At 40.8% G+C, this 13665-nt stretch overlaps 1 protein-coding gene across 2 annotated transcripts in view; it reads right to left on the reverse strand.

Moving 5' to 3' along the window:
- The window catches only part of arhgap5 (Rho GTPase activating protein 5), a 55736-nt gene that overhangs the window by 29690 nt on the left and 12381 nt on the right, over window positions 1–13665 (reverse strand). The gene's annotated exons all lie outside the window — the stretch shown is intronic.

A 13665-nucleotide genomic window follows, 5' to 3' on the forward strand; every position in this document is an offset into this window, starting at 1 on the left:
CACACTGAGACGCTCGACTTCATGATATTTTTTTACTGCTCACTGAGGATCATTAAATGTGGCCACTTCCTGTGTCGCTTGCTTGATATTCAGTTTGCTGCGAGTTTGTTTTCAACATGCTCACGTGTTCGCTGGCGGCACCGTGACAGAAAACATGAGAGAGAGAGAGATTAAAAAAAGATGAAGAAGGGCAACATAAGGGCTTTTCAAGGCAAACTAATGGAGGACTGGACTGCTCAAATACAGCCACAGGACACACACTCTCTCTCTCACGCACACACACACACACACACATTTACACACAAGCCCCATTGGAGCAGATGACTGCCTTGGAGCCAGGTGGCATAGCACTAGCCTCTCTCTCACCCTTTTCTTCTTTCTCTTTGCACAACCTGCCCCAAGACACACACACACACACAGGGTGTGTAGCATGCTAATTCATTTTACTACCACACGATCCATCCAGAGAGTGCTGTAGCCCCCGGCCCGGCTCAAACTGGCCTCGTCTGTCCTTCGCCTTCAGGTTGGCTGCGATTGGACAGGGCCCTAATACTCTGCTACACACACACACACACACACACACACACACACACACACACACACACACACACACACACACACACACACACGGGGCTATATCCAATTTCCTTAATCTAATACTTGCATTGGCCCCTCTCCCTTTAAGCAACATGAAGAAAGGACAGAGAGAAATGCCCACAATACACCTACTAAATCTGAAAACACTGCATCCACAGCACAGATCTTCAGATCATTTTCTTAAAGATCTACATCCACAGTGAAGCTGGAACATCTTTCCCTCTGCAAATAAGACAATGCCAACAGCCAATATCAGCAGTCAGATAAACCATCTGTTTACGCTGTTGAGACTCAATGAAAAATGCACAACAGAATTTCCAAAAGCCCAAAGTGACATCTTTAAAAAATCCCAGAGAAAGTGAATCAACTGTCCTATGATTACAGAAGAAATACAGCAAATCCACCTTGAGAAGGAAGTGTCAGCATATTTTGCCCATTTTCGTTACGAATCATTGGATTAAACAATTGTTTCAGTGGTGAAAAGTAACATTTAGCTTTATTCATTTACATATTTTTCTGACTCTGCTGTCAGACGACTGAACAACTGCCGCTAGATGTTTCTCAATGAAAACATACAACAGACATGGTGTCTCAGAGAAACGCAGTTTCACGTTAAATATCAGTGATTCGCCACCGCTCTTCGTCAGACGCAGGACATCGCGGAGCAGCTGGGAGCTGAGCTGCCAAACATTTTGACCTTTTTTTCTCTGATAACTTTAGATCCAGACGTCCGATGACTAAAATCCTTCATCTGGTTAAAATATAGAGTTGAAAATGACCAAGGTGTAAGAAGTGCATCATTAAAATGTGACTTCAAACAGGATAAAAGTCAATTTTCAACCACAACACTGACACATGAACACAGGACATATGACGTCATAGACAGGCGACCAATGAAACGGACCGTTGCCATGATTAAAATCGCAGATTTCTCTGGTTTGAGAATTGATGGAAACATTTGGGATAATGTAAGAACACAACTCAACAACATACAGAACATAAGTCTAGTTGTTTTTAGACATGTTGATGGGAAAAGTTACAGATTATAACTTTATTTGCTCCAGACTGTGACTGAGCAGACTCACGTCATCGGTTTATTCACCAAAACAAGAGGCCGACATGTGTGTGCTCATCCCGTCTGGAGACCATTTTGGAAAAGCTCAGTTTTGAGAGAGAGAGAGAGAGAGAGAGAGAGAGAGAGAGAGAGAGAGAGAGAGAGAGGGTCATGGTTAAGATCTTGCTGAAGCCAAAAACAAGCAATCACATTCAATTAATTTAACTACAAAGGCAGCATCATGGCCACGTTGGCCTCGCTCTCTCTCTGGGGACCATCAGCACACAGAGAGAGCAAACAAACGACAAGAAATACAGAGGGCGAGCGAAGGAGGCAGAAAGAGCAGAGAGTGCCCAGAGGGAGGGGCCGCCTGCATGAAAGAGGGCAGAGTCCCAGCTTCACCTATTCACCAGGAAAAAAGAGACAGAGAGGGAGGGGGAGAGATGGAGGGAGGGTGGAGGGTGGTGTCTAATGGAGGAGTAGCTGCTCAAATATTCAGCCACAGGCACACACACACACACACCCACACACACACACTTTCCTATCTCTTGGTGTCTCAAAGTTGGTGACCAGGAAATCCACAGGAAAGAGATTAAGACTAGAGGCTACAGAGCAGGATGTAATGCTCTGTGTGTGTGTGTGTGTGTGTGTGTGTGTGTGTGTGTGTGTGTGTGTGTGTGTGTGTGAGTTGAGAAAAAATGTGAATTAAAAACAGCGTAAGCGCCTGAATTTTGAAGGGAAAACTGAACCGAAAACTGAATGAAGCTGACGCACTCAAGAACCTAAAACTGGGTTAAGATGTAAGAGACAGACTGACAGACACGCAACCTCATCAGGGAGGCGTCTGATTGGTCCCAGACTCATTTTGCAGCAGGGCCACAAGTCCAAACATGCAACTTTAAAGTCTTAAAGACAAGTGGTCTGACCCCCACAGAGCCCTGACCTCAGCATCATGGAGTCAGTCTGGATCACAGGCAGAGACAGAGGAACTGTGCAGGTTCTCCAGGATGCTGGAGCAACCTACCTGCTTAGAACCTGAGAAACTGTGAGAAGGTGTACTGAGAACTGGTGCTGGTTTAAAGGCAAAGGGGGGGGGGGGGTCACAGCAAATAGTGATCTGATATAGGGTTTTTTTTTTTGGTTTTTTTTTCCAAATGTTGAATTGATAAAAATGATTCATGGTTTTCTCTTCGAAAGCTTCCTCGCTTTACAGCATTCTTTCAAATGTGCCTACAAGTAAAATATTGGATGGTTGCAGCATCTTACTTTACAGTGAATGGATTATTTTTAGGTTGTTGTCACAGGCCTTCGTCGCTGTTTGTTTCATTGACCAGACGATTAATTGATAAACAGAGCGATAGTGAAAATAATCATTTCATGCAGCCGTACACAGTATATGTGTGTGTGTGTGTGTGTGTGTGTGTGTGTGTGTGTGTGTGTGTGTGTGTGTGTGTGGTATGTGTGTGTCTAAGTGCCAACATCATCTGTAACCGCCGGCAACAACCTAGATTCAGCTTCGCCTCAGTGCGACCACACTTACCACAAATACATCCTGTCACACACGTTTTTTTATGTTGTCTCTCTCACTTTCTCACACACACACACACACACACACACACACACACACACACACACACACACACAATCTGCTCAGAAACCACAGGCAACACAAAAAGCTCCCATGGCCTCTCTGCCTCTCAGCTGGTGGTTTATTACAGGTGGTTAAAACTCAACCGACCATCAGCCACTGAGCTTCCAGTTCCTCGCTCTAACTGGGAAACATCAAACACCACTTAGTGACTCATCTAGTTCAAGTACTGGGAAACACAGCTGAGGCTGTGACTCAGAGTAAAACAGTAGAATAAGCTTCAGTTAATAGAACACTACTGTAAAAAATGTCAAAGGTTACAGAAACAGGCTCATCAGGACCTTAGAGTGGGAGGAAGTCAATCAGTCAATCACTGCAGACTGACTGTTGTCATGTGTAAAACACCTACTGGGGCTGAAATATCCCAAACCCCAGAGTTTCACTGAACACATTCAAGTGAGAGAAAGAAATGCACCAGTGACCCGGATGTAATTGTAAAAGGTCGAGATTTTGTTCTGGGTGACTTCTCGATTCAGTGGAGAAAAACCCAAAGGAACAGAAACCTCATGTGTTTGAAAATAAAATAAAAAGAAATTCTTCAACAACAACTTGTAGCTAAAACAAATTGCTTGGCCTGACTTTATTTCACAAATGACATACACGACTGATTCACAGAGGATCAGCATCACTGTCAATTTAACAATAAGCACAAATCACTGGACACAGCAGGTGATATTCTTTGTGTGTGTAAATATGCAGAATTAATACCAACAAAGGAAGAGAAAACACCCCCACATATACAGAGCTGTACTGACAATAAGCCAGTGCAGGCTTAACAATATTTTTAACTGATCTTCTCACATAAAAACATTAAATATGTCCATAACATCACGATTTGAAACAACAACAACGAGTCTGCACCTTGTTAAAGGTGTTATATGCTAGATATTTGCTTTGCTGATGAACGGGGTGTCTTGCCGGGAGCGGGTGGTGGTCACTTCCTACCAGCTTCTAACATTTTGCATTGACAAGACAGGTTATTACAAGAGCTCTGAGCCGCGCCGCTCCTTCAGGGCAGCCTGGATGCTACAGTGACTCGCTATCGGACAGTGACGAGACGGGCTGGCTGGACCAGGGCTAGCTAGTTAGCATGCTAACATTAGTAGAAGAAAAGAAGTGATAGATGTAGAAGCAAAACGTGAGTGAACACTGGTGCTGCTTTCCACTGCTGGAGACAGCTCTGTGTGAGTAAAGGAATTAAGTTTGATGAACGTTTTCTCTACACTGGTAAGTAAACAGCCGTTAATGCTAACGCCGGCTATGTAGCAATAGCAATAACTTATATAGAGCACCTTGAAATATGACTACACTTCCTGTAGCTGCTTCATTATTACGGCCTTCCAGTGTTTCCTTTGTGGAAAGCCAAGCAGCAGAGAGTGTTTGGTTGAACAGCAGCAGACTGGTGACCTTGTATGTTAACCTCAATAACTACAAACTAAATATACATGATATAAATAAATACTAATTAAATAATCCACTGAATTAAAATGTGCTAGTTTGCTAAAGCATTAGCATCAGCACTGAACAACTGCTTTTTTGAATAAAATTGAATGCCAAGGGAAAGTTTTTCAGCACATTCCACTATGAAGGTAGATGACTCCAAATGTCAGTATCAGCCAATCCTCAATTTATTGACACTGAAATTTATTTTGTCTGTAAATAGTTACAACATTTAGGAAAAATAGCTCCAACGCCATCAGAAAACATCCAGTCTGCTTCAACAGGCTTGGAAAATCACAAGAATTATGTTGTTCAGTCTGTTGTCATTTAGTCTATTCACAACTCATGTGGCTGTGGATTGTTTCTCTGATGGAAGTGTTAGTAATAAGAGTCATTTTCACTCCCAGACAGACAGTAACATCACGAGTCCACAGGTCAGACAGTTAGACCAGTCCCGTCAGGCCGCTGGGAGCACTGGAGCGCTCTGAGCATTGAACAGGAAGCACAGTCAGTGTGTTTCCATTGAACATGACGTCAGTGCAGCCGCCAGCAGGAAAACAGCTCACACATGATCACAAACACAAACACACACACACACAGTGTAGAGTGTAGAGAATGGGAGGCTTGCCAGCCACCAATCAATTCTCAACTTGAACTCTCACTTTTCTACTCTCCTCTGCTGCAGCAGAGAGCTGGAGGCAGATTTATAACACAGGGAAGTGGAGAGAATGATTGACAGGAAAGGGCAGGAGAACACAGTATATTAAAATTATTTCTCATCCCCTGTCAGCTGTGTTTTTGTAGCCTCTTATATCATCTCAAACTCTCTCTTTCCAACCTCAGGGGCCAGTGAATGGCTACTTTCTTCAAGTGCGCACTCAAAGATGCTCAGAGACTCAAATCTATGAATATTATTTTCTTGCATTCACACACTCCACTACAGAGTGAGAGTGGTGATCTGACTTCAAAGCAGGCTGAAAATAGCTAATAATCAGCTTTGTATGAGGCCTGGTTGACATGGCTGCTGAATAATTCTCCAGGAGAGCTCAACGTGGTTAAAAACCAGTCCACTGGGGGTTTCCCTGCCTCCTCCAGAGCCGCAGCAGCTGGGCACCAGCAGAAACTGGCATTGTTTCAACGGGCCGAGAAAAATATAGACGTGTGCAGAAACACAATGCTGCTGATTCAAGAGATTAGATATTCAGGCTGACAGAAACGTCCACTGTGAGTAATGACCATGAACTAAACTAAATGATGTCAATTTAAAAAGGTATGTGATGAAATATATTCCATAAAGACAATAGAAATAAACTAATTTTCACACTGCAGGGAAATTAAAACAAAGCTTGGTCATAAATCTCTACATTGTGAAATTTACTGAAGCATTCTCATAAATCTATTTTGTCTTGTTTAAGCAATATGCTCTTTGGTATAACATGCCAACAAAGCATCTCTTAGGTAAATAAAACATTTAAAAGAGCTGTACTGTCATAAATCTCTACAATGATCAACAACAGTGAAATCTGTCAGATCATTTCTGTAAATGTTTCTTCATGCCAGTAAAGCATCTCTAATGTAAAATAACACTTGCTTTGTACTGTTATGTTTGCCATTTGTTAAATTCAGCACTTTTATCATGGGTTTTGATTAAGAAATAATTATACAATGAGTAAATTGGCAAAAATGAAAAACTAAAATGATAAACTGCGTAAGAAATAAAAATAATTGAAAAGTTTAAAAATTGCATTTCTTCCACGAGCAAACTTTAAGACTTGTTTTATTAGTCAAATAGCTGATGAAACTGAAGAGCAGAGCACAGAAACTCCTCTCTTCCCTCCATCCATCCATCCCTCCTCACATTATACTAAGTGCTGTGGAAGATAACAACCAATGGGACTTCCAAATGCATCAACATCAAAAAGCCATTTAATCACTGCTCTGCCTCTCTCTCTTCTTCCTCTAGCTTTCGTGCCAAATACCATTTCATGTCCCTGGGGAGCAGGAAACATTTAATAAAACTTCTCTAATCGAGTTCGGCGGCAGAGCACTGTGTGGCCTCGCTCATGCAGTCGCAGCCGCCTGCTCGTCATCTAAAAAGACTCCGCTTCTTCTCCGAGACCCAGTTTGTCAAAAGGTTTTAGTCTTAGAGGTCAAAACTGATGTTTTGGGCCTTTTATGTAAACAAACCTGACAAAAGTCGACCCTGTTGTGCCTTTCACATTTTGGCTTCAGGCCCAGCGGGTGCCAAAAGTGAAGATTCAGGGACTGAACTTCAACAGAGAGGCTGATAGTTAAAACTGGTATTTTATTCCCTGGAAGGTAAAACAAATGTGTTATTTAAGCAGGACACCAGATCAAAATTTACGCAGCTCGAGCTGGTGCAGACCGGAGCCTGGGGCGTGCAGTTAAGCCATTTTAAAATATCAAGATGTCAGCCGTTTTGAGTGAACAAAGAGAAATTTTTGGAAGAAGAAGAGCATCACTTCCACTGCTTTATATATCACCCTTCTAAAGCATTGAACCATCAAGACAAACAGAAGCAGAGAATAACCATTTTTCCATGTGACTATTTGTTTATAAGATGCTAGCTTAGCTTAGCTTCGCTAAAAAGGAAACATGGTTGGCATAGAAAATATGAGGATTTTGATCAGTAAACAGCATCAGTGAGCAGAGTTGATGATCTGCTTCTGTGCTGGATATTCATCAATTGTTTTATGATGACTATTCAAACAGAGGTTTAAATAGTTCATCTGTCTTTATACTTTAAAGCTCCATCCAGTCTAAAGGCAGATGTCCATGTGTTTGTGATTATAAAGCAGGTCTAGGTTCTATATTAATACTGTGAAAGTATCAAAGCCTCAGTCCACAGAGAAATGCACACAGCCTGTATTCAGAAACTGAGCCTTAAAACCAGCCATCAGGACTTCTAGAACTTTGTGATGTCACAACAAAGCAGTCACCGCCCCCTTCAATTACAACACAAGAAAAGTGTAAAATAGGGGACCTTTAACATTTAATCAGTGTTTCTGTTATAATTTTACCCTCATCTGCCTCTAAAATAAGCATTTACAACATTGGAAGATACTCAAACTCTTAAACAACTGCTGAAATTGTTTTATGGCTTTTGAAAACAGCAGTTTAAAAAAAAAAAAAACACTGGCAGAATGAGCAGGATATCCTTGTGTCTTCCTTTAGGACAGTTGGACGGTGTGACTTTTTGTTCAGAGGGTCTCCGGTAACCACCTGAGACTTTGCCAGAGGACACCTAACACGCTGCATTTCCCTCACGACAGTGGTCATTTTTCAAAGACACTATTACTGTCTGAATATCTGAGAGAGTTCACTTTTCATACAGAGAAAGGCTAATCAGTGCATGGGTCGAAAAGTTTCTGGAAGTACCTCTCGTCACCTTCTCTCCACTTACTATTCATTCTCATTTCTCTTTTAAAAAAAAAAATCCTTTTAGCTTCTTCTGTAGCTTTTCTTGGCTTTCATTTCTTTTCCACATCACTTCCCTCTCTGGGTATTATCAGGTCTCTGCAGCTCTGACCCTTCACCTTCTTACTATTGGATGCTTGTGGAAATTGGAGGGGTTTTTTCTGTCGCTGAGCTCTCTGTATGTCGTTACGGATAACTGTAAGAGCTTAATGTTGAAAATACAGAGGAGAGATTTGTGCTTGACCTTGTACAAGTGGGTAAAACCATGGCCGTCTAAAAGTCTGATCCCCTGGCTGCTGCATTTTGGAGAAATGTAAGGTCAGGACCTATCAGTGCGCTGTAAAGGCCACACACAAACTCTCCTTCTCGTGCAATGATTCTGATTTAAGCTGACACACATTCAGGTGTATGTGCATTCATGGTTTCCCCATGAAAATACACGCAGATATATGTATGTATGTGTTTAAAAAAAAAAAAAAAAAAAGGTTGATCCATAACAAATGTCTGAATGTAGGACTGGGTATCAAACTTTGACACTCTTCCGCACCAAGTGAATATATTTGATACGAGCCAGGACAGAGAAATCCTCGTAATTCAATACCAAAATGTAAATGTGTAAATGAGTAAATCTCATCGGCATCAGTGAGCCAATAAGGATACAGCACGCTTGGACCAAAATCTAATAATGTTGGTGATTGGCTGTTTATTTCAATTAACACGTTTGCTTGTGTAAAGATACAACTTCAAAGTACAACAAAAATTTGTACCGTAATTTGTTTAGTAATTTTTTTTTTTGTTAAAATGGATTTGAAAAAATTGGTATTGAAAAAGGTATCATTAAAAATCAGTGTCGAAGTCAAGGTATCGGTATCAGTAATGATATTGAAAATTAGTGAACAATACCCAGCCCTACCTGAATGTTTTATTAAATAAAATTCAACAGCGACACAGTAAAAATCCAAGATTTGGTTTCTGACTTTCTGGTTCAGTTAAGTAAAACTTGATAGAGAGAGAACTTGTACGTTTGAAAGATGAGCAAACAAATTATGCCACAGAACTAAAACAGTTCCAGTGTTTCCTGTTCACCAGTGAACCCATCATTTATTTCAGTCACACAACACTTTCAACACCAGAAACAAAAATATTGCCCAAGCCCAGCAGATTCAAAATCGTCACTTCCCAGGTTAAGACAAAACAACACATCATGGATGTCTAAGCTTAATTTGGAACCATTTCAAGCCAAAAAAAAGCCCAGTGAAAACACACAGTCTTTTCCTCTAGATTTGAAGCTCAGACACGGAGCTGAGGTATATCAACAAATACGTGTGTTGCCACTTTTTCTAAGGCCACCCATTCCCTTTCAGAAACCGTCAAGGCTTTGGTTCATTTGCCTTAAATCAACAAACCTTAAAGGGCCTGTGAGACCCTTAGGAAGTCTCTTAGTTGTATTATTATTAGAATGTGATGACTGGAACGCATTAAAAATGATAACAAGCAGATCTCTCCTAACAGGAAACAGAGAGGCAGTGAGCACAGAACAAACATCACCCTTATTTAATGGTGACATTTTATCTCAGAGTTTCTTTAACGGTTCTTTTGACGCCACACACTTCACCCAAAACTCTTGACACAGATGTAAACTTAATTAGATGATTCCTGGAAAATGTCATGTTGAGATTTCACCATAAAAAAATAGAAAAAGCTTGAGATCTGCATTAAATCTACCAGACTGGAAGGAGTGGATGTGCAGTCTTATCTCATACACAAACCCGACCACATAAAGGTCACACACAGAATCACAGTCTCACATCTCCACACACTCTGTCACATTTCACAGCCACGCTCCGTCTCACACACACTTTCATCTCGCAAATAGTCATAAAGTCACAGTTTTTCCTCTCTCACACTTTCTGGTCTGAAACCACAGGCACCACAAATAGCTATCATCGGCTCTCTGCCTCTGTGCCTCTCAGCTGGCATCTTATTACATGTGGTTAAACTCAACCAACCAGCAGGCTGGCCTCCCACAGATTACTGCTCCTCTCTAACACCAACAAATGAAACTGTGACCAACTAAGGTTCATTTATTATCCTGAAACAAATAGGGGATTCATCTATTAGTCTAGCAGTCTAGCTGTGTTTTATTTAAGTAGTTGATGTTCATAGGAAGATATATTAAGGATCTTAAGTAGCAAAAACCATGTAATCCATTGCCAGTTTTGTCCAAAATTGTATAAAACAAGGAAAAGTATCACATCTTCAAATCTGAAATACATCCTGAGAATGTCTGGAATTTTTGTTGAATAAACAACTTAAATTATAAGCAGTTATCAAAATTGCTGTCTGTTAACCTAATAGTTTACTTGAAATATAAACTTATTACAAAATAAAATTTTTCATGCATTAAAAAATACAAAATTTCTCAAATGTTAAATGTTTTCTCCAAACAGAGAGACATAAGAGAAAGCTGCTGAATAAAATTGTCTAAAATTTGCAAAGTTTTGATTTAAATCAGAAAATATATTATAATTGAAAAATATGTACACAAGATGAGCAATATGGACGACTTGATGCACATTCAATTCATTTTGTTTACTATTATAGAAAGTATTAAGGTTCAATTTCCGACCCTTCTTCAGAGAAAATTTGAGTATTGTCTTGACTGCACTTCTCAGACTGAACCTGTCAATCAAACAGCATGGGTCGCATCGTGGCATAATTTCTCCTTGAATTTATAAAGTTTGAGTTTCTGCAGGTGACACTCTCAAAGCGACAAATGAAACAAACACCTTCCTGTGAGTATTTTTCCAGGGAAAGAAACACTATTAAATGGGGAGGAGTGCTCTAACATTTTGACTTTCACCCCCATAAATGTGACAAGTGTCTGGCGTCTAGTGGAAAAATAAAAATAACACAATATAATAGTGATGTTTTAATGATTCCCACTGGGAGACTTTCTTTTCCTTCTCCCCTGCTCAGGGGTCAGAGGTCAGTCAGAGCAGTGGCTCTGGATCTGGCAGAGATTCAGTATCTTAATTTAGCAGGGTGGATCTCAGCAGACAGAAGGGTTCAAGCTCATTTTTCCAAAAAAGAAGAGTCTCTCTAAGCACTGAGCTATCACGCCAACACCCACAATCATTTACAACTCTCTACACTCACAGAACAACCCCACCCTCTGAGCCAGAGAATAAAATGTGTTGTGCAAACAGGTTAAACCCCCACCAGAGCAAACAGGCTGTGTATGAAGACTACCTGAGCCTCTACATAGGTCACTAACAAGGAAACCCGAAAACCCGAAAGGTCTCATCAAGTTGTAAAAACTCTTCAACTGTCTGGATATGAAACACCTTATACAGCAGCAGGCTTTAAAAAAGCACAAAGATGTTCTCACTGCATCTGGTGAGAAATGATATTCCAGAAAAAGAAGGAGGGGAAAAGCTGTTAAATCCACCCAACAGACCGTCTGGACTTAGAGGGTTTCACGGCACTGGCCATGAAATCTCTGATACACTGCTGTCAGCTGGCAGGCGTCGGCATACACCCGCACACCCGCACACATACAGCGTTGGGATTAATCCTAAATTTGGTTGGCAGCCACCAATGGGCTCATGTAGATTCAGCTGAATATCAAAACATATTCGGAAGGGATTTTCAGGACAGGAATTAACAGCCCCAGAACGAAAAGAGCTCAGACACAAACGCTACCTTCAAAACAGAACCGAACACTCACTCGCTCGCTGTGAATACAGGAAATGCCTCCTTTTAATGTACACACTATACATTTGCTGCACATATGGCTTCAGATGGAGGTGGAGGCGGAGAGGAAAAGGGGGTGGGGGATAAGACATGTTTTCAGTATTGTGTTAAAGTGATTTTTTTATATCTACAGTTGAGGGGTTCCTACATTCATTTGGCTGCAGTGGGTACGATTACAAAGCAACAGTCTTAAAAACAACATCTAAAAACCTTAAAGGTTCCAGATTCTACACTTTTCCAGTGTTTTATCTGAAGTGTTTGTGGTTTTAAGAACCAAAAACCATCTAAATGCAGTTTTACATCTCCTCTCTCTGGCTTCTGTCTGGAGCTCTAGTAACAACAGGTCAGTCAGAGAGGCTCAGAGCCTCTCTTCTGATTGGCTGACTGTTTTCTGAGTGATCCAATAAGAATATAGCAGATTTCAGGTAAACACTCAGAGAAACCAAATACTGCAAGGTTGGATGGTGGATTCAGCTAGACAGGGTTTGGGGACGTGCCTGAGGAAGGTGACTGCTTTGTTGTGACATCACAAAGTTCCAGAAGTCCTGACGGCTGGTTTTAAGGCTCAGTGTCTGAATACAGGCTGTGTGCATTTCTCTGTGGACTGAGGCTTTGATACTTTCACAGTATTAATATAGAACCTAGACCTGCTTTATAATCACAAACACATGGACATCTACCTTTAGACATTCCAGGAGCTTTAAAAGAGCCATCCTCTGACTTCCACAGATACTAGAACTGATCAAGGATTGAGCACACAATAAAAAAAAACTGAGCCTGAGCCAGAACTATCCCCCACCCTGAACATGTAAACACACACCAGCAAAAACTCAATAGGAAACTTTACGTCAACAGATATTTTAAAGAATGTCACTGGGGGAAAAGTTACTTTGAGGTCATTCAGCAAGAGGCACTTTTACTTCTTAGAGCTCATTCAAAGGCACTAAACATGGAAAAGAGTACTGAACTGTGTGTAAATACATTATGCAACAAACTCAACACATATTGAATATATTTTAAATATTTATTTCAGTACTCAGAAGGAAAAAAGTAACTCTTTGGCTCACTAGCTTGGGGCATTACTGAGTGTATGAGTTGGCTGTTTGAATCTCTTTGCTGTCACCAAGAAAGAAAATAAACACCTTGAAAACACTCAGAGACACTTTGGTTCAAGTGTCCCCCACACAGTGTATAAATATCTAAACCATGACTTCACTGAGGAATCTCTCAGATTTTGGGAGAGGCCTTCTACTTTACGACAGCTGGGCAGGAAGCCAAACACATACCCAGCATGCACTAGGAGCTTGCGTCACTGTCCAAACAGGCCAAGCATCTTATTTTAAAGCTTTTTTCTTTTTTTATAAATTCAGAATAAGTCCTTTGAGCACGTCTGCTCTTCTGACATCTGACACTTGACACTGACATCTAGGGAGCTGATGAGATGACAATGAGTTTTGTCGTGGGTTTCTTAGGTGGGCTGGGGATTTGAGGGAGCAACCTTTGACCTTAAGGCTGGCTGATGGGGGAGGCTGCACCTAACAGTTGTTTTCAGTGTCAATAATTCTGAAGATTATTTTCCTGATTGATTGATTTATCATTTTGTACACAAAATGTAAAAAAAAAAAAGCAAAAATACTAGGCTTGGGTGATATCCAAAATTTCATGTCTCAACACTTCATACTAACAGTCCAAATCCCAAAAGATATTCAATTTACAATGATATAAAACAACT

The sequence above is a fragment of the Trachinotus anak genome, unplaced genomic scaffold (assembly GCF_046630095.1).
Source record: "Trachinotus anak isolate AG129_WGS33_773 ecotype Australia unplaced genomic scaffold, CSIRO_AGI_Tana_v1 ptg000015l, whole genome shotgun sequence".
Classification (NCBI taxonomy): Eukaryota; Metazoa; Chordata; class Actinopteri; order Carangiformes; family Carangidae; genus Trachinotus; species Trachinotus anak.